This window comes from Solea senegalensis, linkage group LG14 (assembly GCF_019176455.1).
Source record: "Solea senegalensis isolate Sse05_10M linkage group LG14, IFAPA_SoseM_1, whole genome shotgun sequence".
In the NCBI taxonomy this organism is placed as follows: Eukaryota; Metazoa; Chordata; class Actinopteri; order Pleuronectiformes; family Soleidae; genus Solea; species Solea senegalensis.
Window position 1 is genome coordinate 3,973,885 of NC_058034.1, and position 12,946 is coordinate 3,986,830.

The window sequence follows — 12,946 nt, forward strand, 5'->3', positions numbered from 1 at the left end:
CACAAAAACCCTTCTACGGGGAAGGAAATATTGAAGAAACCTCAGGAAGAGCCACAGAGGAGGGATCCTTCTCCCAGGACGGATGGACTTTCTGTGTCCTTGTCTGCTCTGGTTATTTGTTTCAGCTGCTTTCTCTTTTTTTCCTCACTATACATCTCAGTACCTCTGATATTTTTCTGCAGTTCTCTGACACAACACATGCACTCAAACACCGACTATGCATTGGTGGATTGAAACAGATATTTCCTCAATTAGAAACCTGCTAGTTTATCACTGCACCATGCACTGCATATAAACAGAGCAGCACAGACACGCCGTTAACCTGCTGGCAAAACCTTTGCTTTGTTTTTTTTGTTTTTATTTAAATGCCGGAGCATAATGTCAAAGATGATCGAGGGCTGAAACCAGAAGTGGCGTGACGCTCTCATTCGTCCTCCCTGTGCTGAGTGACATGACTAAAGATTGCATTTCGCTATCCTGTTGAAGGCCATCGGGGCCGAGAATGCCGCTCAGCTTGTGCATGTTCAACCTCCTGCGGAGAACAAAGTAGACGGAGTGATGGAGGCGGCGTTGGGAAGTGGAGGAGAGGAAGATGAGGCCCCATCCGCAGAGATTGAGGTCCATTATGTAGGAGAAACAGAAGAAGTGATTTTTTTTTTTTTGGGTAATTTCCCTCCAGGGTTAGATGAGTGTTCTGTGACATTGGCCTAGTTCTATGCGAGCATGCCTCCTCCCCCCCAGAGAGGAGTTTGCGTTTGAGAATCAGACAAGGGAAGATCATAGGGGATTTCACAGCCTGTGGCTATCCTCCTCCATAGCGTTGAACCACCGCTTAAACCTCTTTCACTCTGCTTCAACTCGATGAGGGCTGCCGGTCCACTTAGTCAATATCATATCCACAAACTAGATAAATCGATGCAAACAAGCATTGGTTAGACTTGGGCTTTGGAAGTTGAGGCATAGCTACAGGCTAAATTTGACTCGGAGACACATCAATCCAGAAATGACACTCTTCACATCCTATAGCAACATTTCACGTTTCACAGCACCAGTATAGAGAATATGCACTTGTTACAGTCGCTCCTATAGGGAGGCGGAGGATGTGTGAATTCACACACCGCAGTGTTGCTTGAACCGCCGAGCGGCTCTCATGTATATGGAAACACTTGTGGAGAGGGACACACACTAATCCGCTCATACGGCAACTCCACATCCTGTCTGCCATCTCTCACTCTTTCTCTTTATCAAAAACACACATACCTCAGTGTAGCATATCTGCTGCCTCCACACCCCCCCTCTCTCCTCCCCCCCCCTTCACCCTTTTCTATCCCCGTACGGGCTCATCTTGCCATCACCTCTCCAGCTCCGCCACCCCAGAGAAACCAATTCAGGCTGCTGCTCCACACCGTCATGGCATGTTGGCCAAGGGAGATGGAGTCCTTTCAGGTTCTCGGCTACAACCTCGCTACTCTCTCCCTCCCTCCCTCCCTCCCTCCCGCTGCCCCCTCGCTGCTTCTCAACATTTCCTCAACACGCTTGGTGTATCAGCGGGGTAGCCAGACAGCACGATGGAAGTGCTCCTGAGAATCTCTCAGAGTTATTCTGCACATTACGTGACCTTTTTAAAGTTCCCACTAAATTGCATGTGGGAGTGTGTTTTATGATTCCACCCCTTGAGCCAGCCTTCGCTTTGGTTATTCTGTCTGATTAGCGGAAGTATCTGGAACAAATGAAGCCTGCGCGGTGTGTTTAAACAGGCCGATTGTGAGGTTTATCAGTAATGGGTTATCTTTAATAGCAACACCAAACACCCACTGCCCCCCCACCCCCACCCCGTGGCTTCTGAACGTTAGCAATCAGCCTCCTGTTTGCTGTCACAAATTCAACAGTCTTTTCCAAATTCGTATGCATAAACGACACAGCTTGGCTGTTCTTAAAAGTTGATTTAAAGTAAACCTGCTGCATTATGCAGCTTGGTTGGAAATAAATCTCTTCAAATGAATACACTGGATGGAGGGAGGTTGTGAAAGGGGTTGAATATATGTGTGTGTGTGTGTGTGCGGAGGGAGGGGGGTAGGCAGTGAGTGTAGAGTGGCGGCGTATGTTAACATAAATTAAAGCCTATCTGCAGAGGGGATGGCAGAGGAGAGAGTGAAAGTGAGAAAAACTAGAAATGAGTATAAAGCGTTTTAAAAAGCAGACTAAAGTCATGACATTTGCATCTGTCATTGCATAAGCAAATATGCTTTGTTGGCTAATTAATTTGCATTGACATGAGTTGCTTCTTTTCATTAGTCAGTAAGCTGTGTTGTTTTTCTTCGCCTCCTCAAAGCACAAGAGGCCTCAGGCATCTCAGTGCAAACGGGCTGAATGGCGAGGTGGCTCTATTAAAGGTTGGTGGTGGCAGTGATGGCGGGGTGCAGCCGGGTGATGAGAGGGAGGGAGGGAGGGAGGGAAGGGGGTTCTGCTGAAAGCCAGCAGGCTGCGGAGTGAATGGGAGAGGAGGAGGAGGGAGGGGGGGGGGCATTAGCTGCGGAGGCAGGTTGGGGCTGGTGGTGGGGGTGATGGTGGGGGCCTCCATTGGTTCAATGCAACGGCCAGAGCAGCTGTGAAAAGAGGTCTCCCCTTTTTCCCACGCCCAGTGCGACGCAGAGACCCTGCTTCAGTGTGCTCGGGTCAAGTCACATCTCTAATATATACACTGGGCATGTGGACTTGCACAATGCATACGCACAGCTCATTTATTTTATGTATGCACACAGACAGACACACACTTGTGTACACACAACGAGTAGACAGCCTCCCAGACGGAGACAGAGACGGAGACAGAGGTGGGGGCCGCGGCACACAGAGAGACAGAGAGACAGAGAGAGAGGGAGAGACAATTATGACACTGATTTCTGTCCCATTGGCACCATTGTTTTCGTCTTGGGTCCTGCAAATTAACAAGCGGCTATTGACATGCCCAAACACACACACACACACACACACACACACCACTACACTACACTACACCTGCCTTGTGCCCACTTTGTAAAACAATAAAAACAAAATGGAGCGCTTGGTTGATAATTGATAATTACTGTTAGACTAAAAGCGTTATTCAAAACCGCCAATATCAATAATTATCACGATAAATGTCAGTGTTAGTGCAAACATTATACTGAACCTGTGTTATACTGATATTGAAGACAACATGTAATGTCGTTGAATTATTCCCCAGCCTTATAATCAGCTGTTTTCATGAGCACCCACATATTGTAAGTCTGTCTGTAATGTAACATGCACACTGATATTAAAGACAAGATTCTCATTTAATCTATATACTATATGCAAAACAATTTATATTTTTCTTTTACACAAATTACCCAAAATAATCTGAGTTACAAACCGTTTGCAGAAAAACTAAATACATTTAGAGGAAGAATTTAAGTGATTTCTGAATATTTCTCGCCTTATTTTCATGCTACTTTTTTTATAAATATCAGTTACTTTTCAAATCCCTGAAAATATTATGTATAACTTCACTGTATGTACATAATACAACTATGTCTCTCTCTCGCTCTCACACACACACACACACACACTGACTCCCTCATCTCAGTCTCTTTCTTCTCCTCACACATTTACATCTCTGCCACCATTTACAAACTATAATCATATTCTGAGTGGGTGGAGGTGTGTGTGTGTGTGTGGAGGGGGTGTAAAACGCTTTGTCCTGACAGAGTCCGTCCCACGCACGAATGTACACACACACACACACACGCACACACACCTCCCTCCCCAGTGCCAGATGCCCTGCTGCATTGTGTGGGTATACTGGGGGCAGACAGACATGCAGCCCCCTCTCTCTCTCAGTCTCTCTGTACCATGATGTCAACCTACTTGTCTGTCTGTCTGTCAAGGCCTTGACAGGAACTTGAGCGAGGGAAGGATGGGGGTGTGGGGGCTTGATGCGGTATAGGTTGAGGGAGGGGTTCAGGGAAGATCTTGGGGTTTGGTTTGTGAGAGTTTGAGAGGTCAGCAAGTGATGACGAGCATGTGCAGAGTAGGAAAAGATGGTCTCGTCAAATAAGTCAGGTGGATTTAATATTTAGTATAGGCCGTGCAGACAGATTGGTGATATAGATCATAAGTGTAAATCAGTAAATGGTGATTTAAGTCATTTTATCACAAAAACTATATCGGCGATCAGCTGACGCGATTTCTGAATATCAGGCCATGAAGAGGCCATATTGGTCGACCTCTAGCACACACTGTGTGTCTGTATGTGTGTTCTTTGTGGTGGTGGTGGTGGTGGGGAGAGTGGGCTCTTAGCAACTCTGAAGAGACGTGGAATTTAGATGAGTCCGTTGGTCTCTGTCGCCCAATAATTCAGTCCAACCTCCTCAGTTAGCCCCACAAAGGGCCTGAGTAATGAGAATGGAAAAAAAGGAGCGAGGGGGAAACAAAAACACCTGTTTCCAATGTTCTCGCTTTCCTCCCTTTTTGCTCATTATTGTGCACAGATGTACAGTGAAGTCGTGACATTTGGAGACAATGTCGCCCGGCGTGGTGCAGGATATTATACTTTACTGTACATAAGAGTGGAATTTACTTTGAGTCAGAATCAGGTTTCTGTGAAGCTGCGTGATAGATCGGGCTGAAGCTGAGTCTCTGCAGCTAAATTATTCATATTTCAATTGTTTTTTTTTAACGCTCTTTTAGTTCAAACACCCTGCCCAGGGTTTACTTTCTGTCAGTTAAAAGAATCAATCTTATTCTGTATTATAGTTGGATTTACGCTACACAAACGACTAAATGAATACAAAGAGAACATTTAGTTGTTGTCATCAGAATAGAAATGCCACATTTCTCCCTTAAAAATAACATACAGTTTCATACATAATGAAGAATAATAATAAACCGCTGAAAACAAGATTACTTTTGATGTCACTGAAGTCCAGTGGTGACGTCACATATCATGCTTCATCCCATGTCTTTCACGTGTTTAAAGACAGTGAAGTTAAGCAGAAATGATGACATGATAATGTCGACACAGTTGCATCACACACAGCGCCTGCGATCGCGCAACACTAATACTGATGATGGTTAATGATGAAACGTTAGTTGTAAGCTACATATGTAGCTTATATTGGCATCGAATCCGTGTGAAGTTTTTCTGGGCCCATTAAAACTCCCATTAAAAGATCTTTTTTTCAAAGTAGTTTATTACATTTGATTGCTAAAAAAAAATACCATGCCAAAGCTGAAATGTGTTGTTTACAACCTCTAAAAACAGACAACAGAAAGCTTTTACTACAGGACACAGACACATGCCTTTATCATCCATCCTCACTCTGTTTGGACTCCTGCCTTTGTATTTCATCCACCTCTTTGCTCCCTCCATCTCCATGTTTTCTCCCTCTGTGTGTGTGTGTGTGTGTGTGTCTCTCTGACTGTGTGAAGGGGTAATAGTATTGGGAGACAATGGGAAAGACTCACTTAATTAGCTGGATGAGAAGATGCATTGTGGCAATTACTGAGCACAAAGGGAGGGGAGAGTGTGGCTCTGTAATGTGCCGCCGTGTGGATTTGCCAGCCTGATGTAGCCTGGAGTAGAGGCAGGCCTTTATAGGGGAGAATGGAAGCAGTAACAATGGAAAACAGGCTGTACTCCACATGCAGAGCCATTTCCAGTCCTTTTACAAACAGGGACAGTAGCTGCTACACTCTCTTAAAGCTTGGAATTGCAGGAACTACAGTAGATCATCTCTCTGGGTGGATTATGACGTGTTAGAATTGCGGGTCTGGTGGTTTTGTGCAAAGTAACTTTACTTTTACTAGGAATTGCATTCATTGTAACTACTGAATTATAGGTTACTTATATGTAAGTACATCTCTTTCCAGACAAATTTCGCGGTCTCTGTTTGTTGACATTTGTGAAGACGCAGCAGGAGTAAGATTCAGTTGCTTTTTGTCTTTACGTAATTCATCATTTATCTCTTTATCTCTAAGGGCATCGGACACGGTTTCGACGTGCATCCGTTGTGCTGTGCCCCCGTTTTTCTCACGAAAATGAAAATATCTCAACTTGTTTAGAATGCAGTGAACGTCCTCACCGAGTCTTTTGATACTTGAGCCAAAGAAGTGGGTCAAACTGGTTTGTTGTCGACTCTGAAGCTTTGAACCTCCCATCATACAGACGAAGCTCCAGAACCAGTGGTGAAGGAGATGATGCACCGGGCAGGGCTAGTTTTATTTTTCTTCTTCTTACCCCATGTGAAGGAAATGTGAGGGATATTTGTTTAGATTCAGTGAATTCATTCATTCATTCAGTGAGACTGCAGCAACTTCAGTCATCTCCGCAGCTCCCGGGTATTTGTGGCTTCGTACTGAGAGGCTGCAGAATGAAGCTTTTTCAGCTTTAACTAACGGATTACTTTCTTATTTAAATGATTATTTTATCTGTGTACTGTGTGTGTATTCTTATTCTTTTTACGAAATTAATTCCCTTCATGCTAATCATTGCTTACCGAGACACCTGACCTGTCGAGACTTGAATCTAGTGTGATGCTAATGCTCGTCCTCCTTGACGCTACTTTTGTCTTCTGACCTTCTGGTAAAGAACACCAGTTTACCTGACCACCCAAAGGTATAAGTTGTACTGTATAATTGATCAGTAAAGCATTAGTAACCCGTGTTCAGTCTTGTTGGGTAACACGCAGTGACTAATCCTCTAATTTCCCCTCGCCTGGTTCCTGAATCCATCCTCCTCATTTCTATTCCATTTGTGCCGCTGCTCTGTACCAAAGCGGACGTGCTATGTTCTATTTCTGATTGGCTGTGAGTGGGCTGCTGCTTGTTGCCACTACCATGAATGTGCGCAAGTGTGTGTGTGTGTGTGTGTGTGTGAGAGAGAGAGAGTTGGGTCTGGATAGTAGCCTCCTCCTCCAGTGAAGCAGCCTGAGGGGATTTCTTTCATGAAGTCAGATAACATCCAGGCGACCCCCTCTTCCCTTTTTTATAAGAGTTCTTTAACCTTGACAAATGAAGTAGAGGCAGGGAAGGAATGAAGGGAGGGGAGGATTGGTGGTTGGGAGCAAAAAAAAGTTGTGGGCTGTGTTGGGGGGTTGGGGGGTATGATGTAGGGAGGAGAGAGATAGATAGAGAGAGAGAAAGGGAGAGACACAACTCCCCGGCCGGCTTGCTCTCAGGATCAATAACGTTCGGAGAGCTGCTGAGCGCTCCAGTCTGGCAGCTCTACCATAGGGGATGGAAGGAATGGGGGGTGGGGGGGATGGGGGAGCAAGGAAAAAGAGTGTGTGACAAAGCCTCTCTATATCTCTTTTTTGTCAACCCTTTTTTTTTGGGGAGAGAGGCCATCACAGTGGACGGCGATGTAAAGATGGAGGGATAAACAGATAGAGGGGGACGTACAGTCGAGAGGAGGGGCGCTTATACCTTCACACCTATTCATCTGCACCGTGCCACCCACCCACCCGCCTGTCCCTGCTGGCAAGACAACACACACACACTGAGGTCTCCTTTTACGGAGTCACAAGGTTACAGAGTGTCGATACAAACGTGCACAGCCCTCCGACAAATGGGATTTGGCATGTTCAATCAAGAGTGCTGCCAAATCCCTGTTGTTAAGTGTTGCAGAGCCGTATCTGTCTGCCCGAGCTATGCTACCCGCTAACTGTCCCCTAAATATCCTCAGTAATAGAATTATCCCCAGCATTTGTCATTGGATTTGAATAGGTGCGTGTGCTGTGGCATAAATGACGGGAGCTAGAACAGAATTTTCATGTTGTTATGAAAGGGAGAAAAAAAAAAGAAGAAATCAGAGTGACTCCTCCACTAGTGCCTCGAGGTCATGGACACCTGAGCCTCCCTTCTTCTTTCCTCTCTCCCTCTCACTTGATTTCCTTGCTTGCAGTTAAAGTCGCAGGTCTCCCTCCTCTGGCCATCTCTCCTGGCCTTTTTCTTGTTCTCTGTCAGACCTGATCCTTTCATCTTTTCTCTCCTAATCCTGTGCTGGAGAAGCCGTCTCTCTTCACCCCTCCTCTGCTTCCCATTGCTCTCTTTAGAACCCCATGCCTCTTCTTATTTTAGCGTATCCCTCTGCTCCTTGCACAGCTCTTTTTCCTCCTCTTTCTTTTTTATTCTTTTACCTCCCCTAAGCTTCTCTCTATGTCTTTTACATCACCCCTTTCCTCTACCTCTCTTACTTCCCTCTGTCCCTAATTAAGTTTGTGATCAGTTGACCGCCCCTATCATTGGTAGGGAGCAGGTTGGTCCTCCCAACTCAGGAGGGGGTTATATTGTCTGTGTGGTTGACCAGTGTAATCCGCCAACCGGGAACAAAGGGCAGTACCCTCACTACCTCAGCCACCCCCTGAACACCATTAGCTCCATGACCAGATCGGTGCCCCTGCGCTGCCCCTGCCTGCCTGACAACCCAGCATCACACCGCTGGCCCTTTCCTTACAGGAGGTCCTCAGGAGGTCAGTTTGAGTCCAGACTGAATGCAGATGACTGGGAATAGGGCTGCATGTGTGTGTTAGAAAGTCTAAAAACACACAGTTAAGTGTGAGAGAGAGACTTTTATCTATAAATAATGACTACTGTCACATGAGCTCACACAATGCTGATTAAGCCTACAAGCTCCCTTCTCTGGGTTTCTCAGTATAACTATGTTTAGATCTTGTGTCGCCAAGCAAGTAATTGAAAGCTATTTAAATTGGGGGCTTTTTTCCCTGGAATGCATTTTATCAAGTGAGCTAGTTAATTTCTATGCTATGCCAAATTTTTGGTGCAATGATTTGATGCACATTCCTTCAGCCAATAGCATGTTTGCGTTCATGTTTGTAGCAATCCTGCCTTTTTAAGACTCGAGACAAAACTGTGCCAAATAGTAACCACTGTAACATCGTCAGTGAGGGCTTTGTTGTTGTTGTTGTTGTTTTTCTTCTTCCAACTTCCACAAACTTGTTTTGTTTCCACTAAGTCGGTGAGGTCACAATTCATGCACAGCTAGGGCTCTAGTGTGAATGTTACAGTGTTTCTGCTGATGAAACCAAACAGAGGCATCAACAATAACAAAAAACACCAAAATGCATGCATTACAACTTTTCTCCCCTCTGGACATCACAGAATGTAGTTGTATTAACTGGTTCATGTCATGACCCCTGGATTACTCCAGGTGCGTTTTGTTGGAAAATATTCCATTTGGGTTTTTGTCACTGTGTCTTCTTTAACCTTTATGCGTTTTTGTTGTTCTGTTCCTGGTTTCCTTTTTTATTTTTGTAATATTTCTTGTATGTACCTTCCTGTCCTGATTGCCTGCCCTGCTCTTATGTGGTTCACCCGTGTCTAGTGTATTTAGTCTCTGTGCTTCCGAGTGTCTATGTGGGTTCATTTGTGTCAGTTTACTTTATTTTGTTGCTGCTTGTGCTCCTGTTTGTGTTCCCTTTATCTCTTTGAGTTTTCCCTCCTTGATTGCTCAGTGTTTGCCTTTTATAGCTCTTATTATGTTCATTTTATTTATTTATTTAAGACCCTAGTTTTCAAGTACAATATATTAATGCGGCTTCATATTTCTGACACACACAGAGGGGCACACGTGTTGTAATAATATCATGAAGTCTGAAGCTAAACCTCGCATGTCCTCTCTTTCACTCATCCACACTCACACAGGGACATTGTACGCAGGTTGCTATGGGAACGGTTAGTCAGAGTTTACCAGAGGGGGAAACAAACAAAGTACTGTTCATGAAATGAGTGATATGGGAGCAGTGATACTACTAGTATCATATGCATGAGACCGGCTGGAGTTCTGCAATCCTCTGCAACGTCGTCATGAACAAACACTTAAATGAGATGTTTGTGATGCAACATCATAGAACATTATAGAGTCATTACAATGAGTAAGATACATTTGTACAGACTGTGATTCTGACCTGACTTAAAATAAAGAGGAGCGACACATTTTCACATTTTACCATGTTAAGAATTTCTAAAAGCTCCCCATAAATCACTAAACATGCTTTTTGTCTTCAATCTCTCATTAAGAGCCTGTAGTAACAGCTTTAAATATAATGATAAGCCATTTCTCTAAAGGTAGTGTCTATAAGTGCAAGAATTATAGCAGCAGAAGAAAACACGACATCAACAACAGGCATCCGCTCGGAGCTGAGCCCATGCAATACTTACAGGTATCAGATTGGTATTGGTCAAAATCACTGGATCCAATATCGGAAATATGAAAACATAAAATCAGATACAATCCAAAAATCCTAGTGTATAAATCCTGTGTAAAAAATGTTATTGGTGAGTGATGTTGTGAGCTGTGTATTTCTTCTTCTTTATGGGAGCACAATCGTTGTCTTTTTTGAATTATGTCTTTGAAATTGCTTGTAATGGCTCGATGGTAAATGTGATGTTAACAGCTGGTTGTATAATGACTGCATCAGATTGATTTCAGTACAGATACTCGAGGTTTGCATTGGAAACGAGAAAGTGATATCGACCTATCCCTAAAAAAACATACAGTATATAGTGACAGTGCAGTGAATGTAAAGGCATATTAATGCATGTTTACTTTTGCTATTTTACTAACTAAAGAATAGTATATTATTTATTATTGGGTAGATAATATGGTTAGATACGTTATCTGTTTAGGGCTCGGCAAAAATGGTTTGGTTTGGTTCCCACATAAAACGCGGCTGTGTTGCAACAACAAATCACAACCACATTTTTGGTCATGAACTGAATTCACCATCAACCACAGCTAAAACATAACATTTAAATATTTCTTTCTGTACAGGATGTACAAATGTGACGTTCCCCTTTTTTCTCTTTTTCTGGGAGGTGGCTCTTCCTCTCTGCTCCTTCTCAGGAAAGTAGGTGTTGTGGTTGTTTAGTGTCACATCATCTGAGTCACACACAACACCACCAGCAGCAGCAACAACAGCAGCAACAGCAACAGCCTCGACTGATATCATTTTCTTACATTACCCTTTCTCCACTATTTCCCACATGCACAGAACAAAACACATCTACACTCGACATCACCAAACAAACCTGCTGCCTTTTTGCCACCAATGTCACTCTGTCTGCACCGCCTGAGCTCTTCAAGGCCTCTTTAGCTCTGTGCTCCGCTGCTTGGATATTAATATAATCTATCTCATATCCTGTTCCCAGTGGCCAAAAAAACAAAAGTTGAATCCAATGTTTAAATGGGGTTTTGACTAATGGGAATGTCTTTTAAATGACAATGCATGTAGGTTTTTATCAACTCCAATTGCCATTACAGGGACATTTTCCACACCAACACAAATTCCGTTGTAATTTTCACTTTTTTTTAGTGAACCTTACTTTTTATTTGTCACCTACAACTGTTTGAGTGAGTATACCCACACATTTTAATGCTTTAATGTTTCATTTTCTTTTCCCTGAAACAAACAAGTCCAATGTCATGGGGCAAAAATACCCCCAACACCACGACCTCTTGCACCTCCCCTCGCCTTCTCCGCCCCCTGCTCCCGCTGCCCGCTCTCCTTCAGCAGTGACAGATAGACAAACGTACTGTTCTCTGTTTCTTTGCCTTTCACCCCTCAAACCTCCCTCCATCCATCCTGCTGGACGGGGTACAATGCAGGCGCTCTATCCTGCGGCAGGGAGAATACAGGCCTGAACTAACAATATCACCAAGGCTGCCTGAATGCCACCGAGTCCCATTGTGCTCTGTCAGAGGGGAGTTAACACCCATGTCTGAGCCCAATGAATAGTATTATTGTGTCTGAGACATGCACCGCACCCCCCGGTCCCCATCCATGTCCCCCTAACTCAACTTGCCCCCTTGCCCAAACTTGCTTTACTTGTCCCAACAGTGTAACCCCACCTCCCCCACCCCCGTGACCGCTCTCACCCCCTTTTGCTCTTTACTTAACAGACAGCTCTAACTTCCACAGCTTTGCCAGCTCACCATCTCTAAACCGCTGCACTTTACTTCTCTATTCCCCTGGCGTTTGGCCTGTGGGTTTTAGTCTGTTTTTCTTCTCAGGCCTGCACAAGGGTGGAGAGAGGTGGACAGAGGGGCTGTCAGAGCTCTATGGCGCCTGTGACAAGGACATTTTGGAGATCGTGTGGTTGGCGCAGGGCTTTGCAATGTGGGCTGGTGGGGGTTGAATTTGGCCATGGCTCTTTCTCTGGTGAGGAACACAATGGGACCATGAATCCTCAAAGAAATGCCATGCTGCCCCAAACTGCTATTATCATAAGAAGAGAGCTGCAGAGCCCATTTGAATAATTCTAGAATGATACAAAAGCTGAGATGTTTTCTTTGACAAAGTTTCAATAGAGCACCACTGGTCTGGCCAAAACATTTCCATACCTTCACACTCCGTACGCTTACATGACGTTAGAAAAAATTGAATTATTGTGCTCGTCTGACTAAAACCAGACTTTTCAGATACATGTAAACATGCTTGTCCGACTGAAATTTGCCAATATTGGACTAACACGGCAGGATAATGCGACTCAGAGTTGAATTACTACACTCATTTGGGCCCAAACTGGCCACAGTTCGCACCCGAGGTGAAAAAAAAATCATGGCAAAGTGCAGGCCAGTGAATTGTATGGACTGACGACGAGCTTCGTGCTCAAAAAACTGAAAAAGGGGTATATCTCCACTCAGACACACTGCATTGTCATTCTGTCAATCGACATAACTGTGCATGGACACGACGATGGTGCAGAGGAAAGTGAGAGAAGGGTATAGTTGAAACGTTGCCTTCTTATTTACGACCTTTACGGGCTTGTGCTGCTCGGGGAGAGCAAAAGAAAATGTGAACCTGTAAATATTTTTAATACATTCCGTTAATGAAGTGGTGGTTTTTATAATGGGCCCACTCTCGCTATATTTTGCTATGTGCAGCACATTAGAATCTAATAGCTGAGA

At 44.3% G+C, this 12,946-nt stretch overlaps 1 long non-coding RNA gene across 4 annotated transcripts in view; it reads left to right on the forward strand.

Moving 5' to 3' along the window:
* LOC122780795 overlaps nt 1–12,946 on the forward strand; it is a 42,918-nt gene that overhangs the window by 14,986 nt on the left and 14,986 nt on the right. The window lies entirely within an intron of this gene.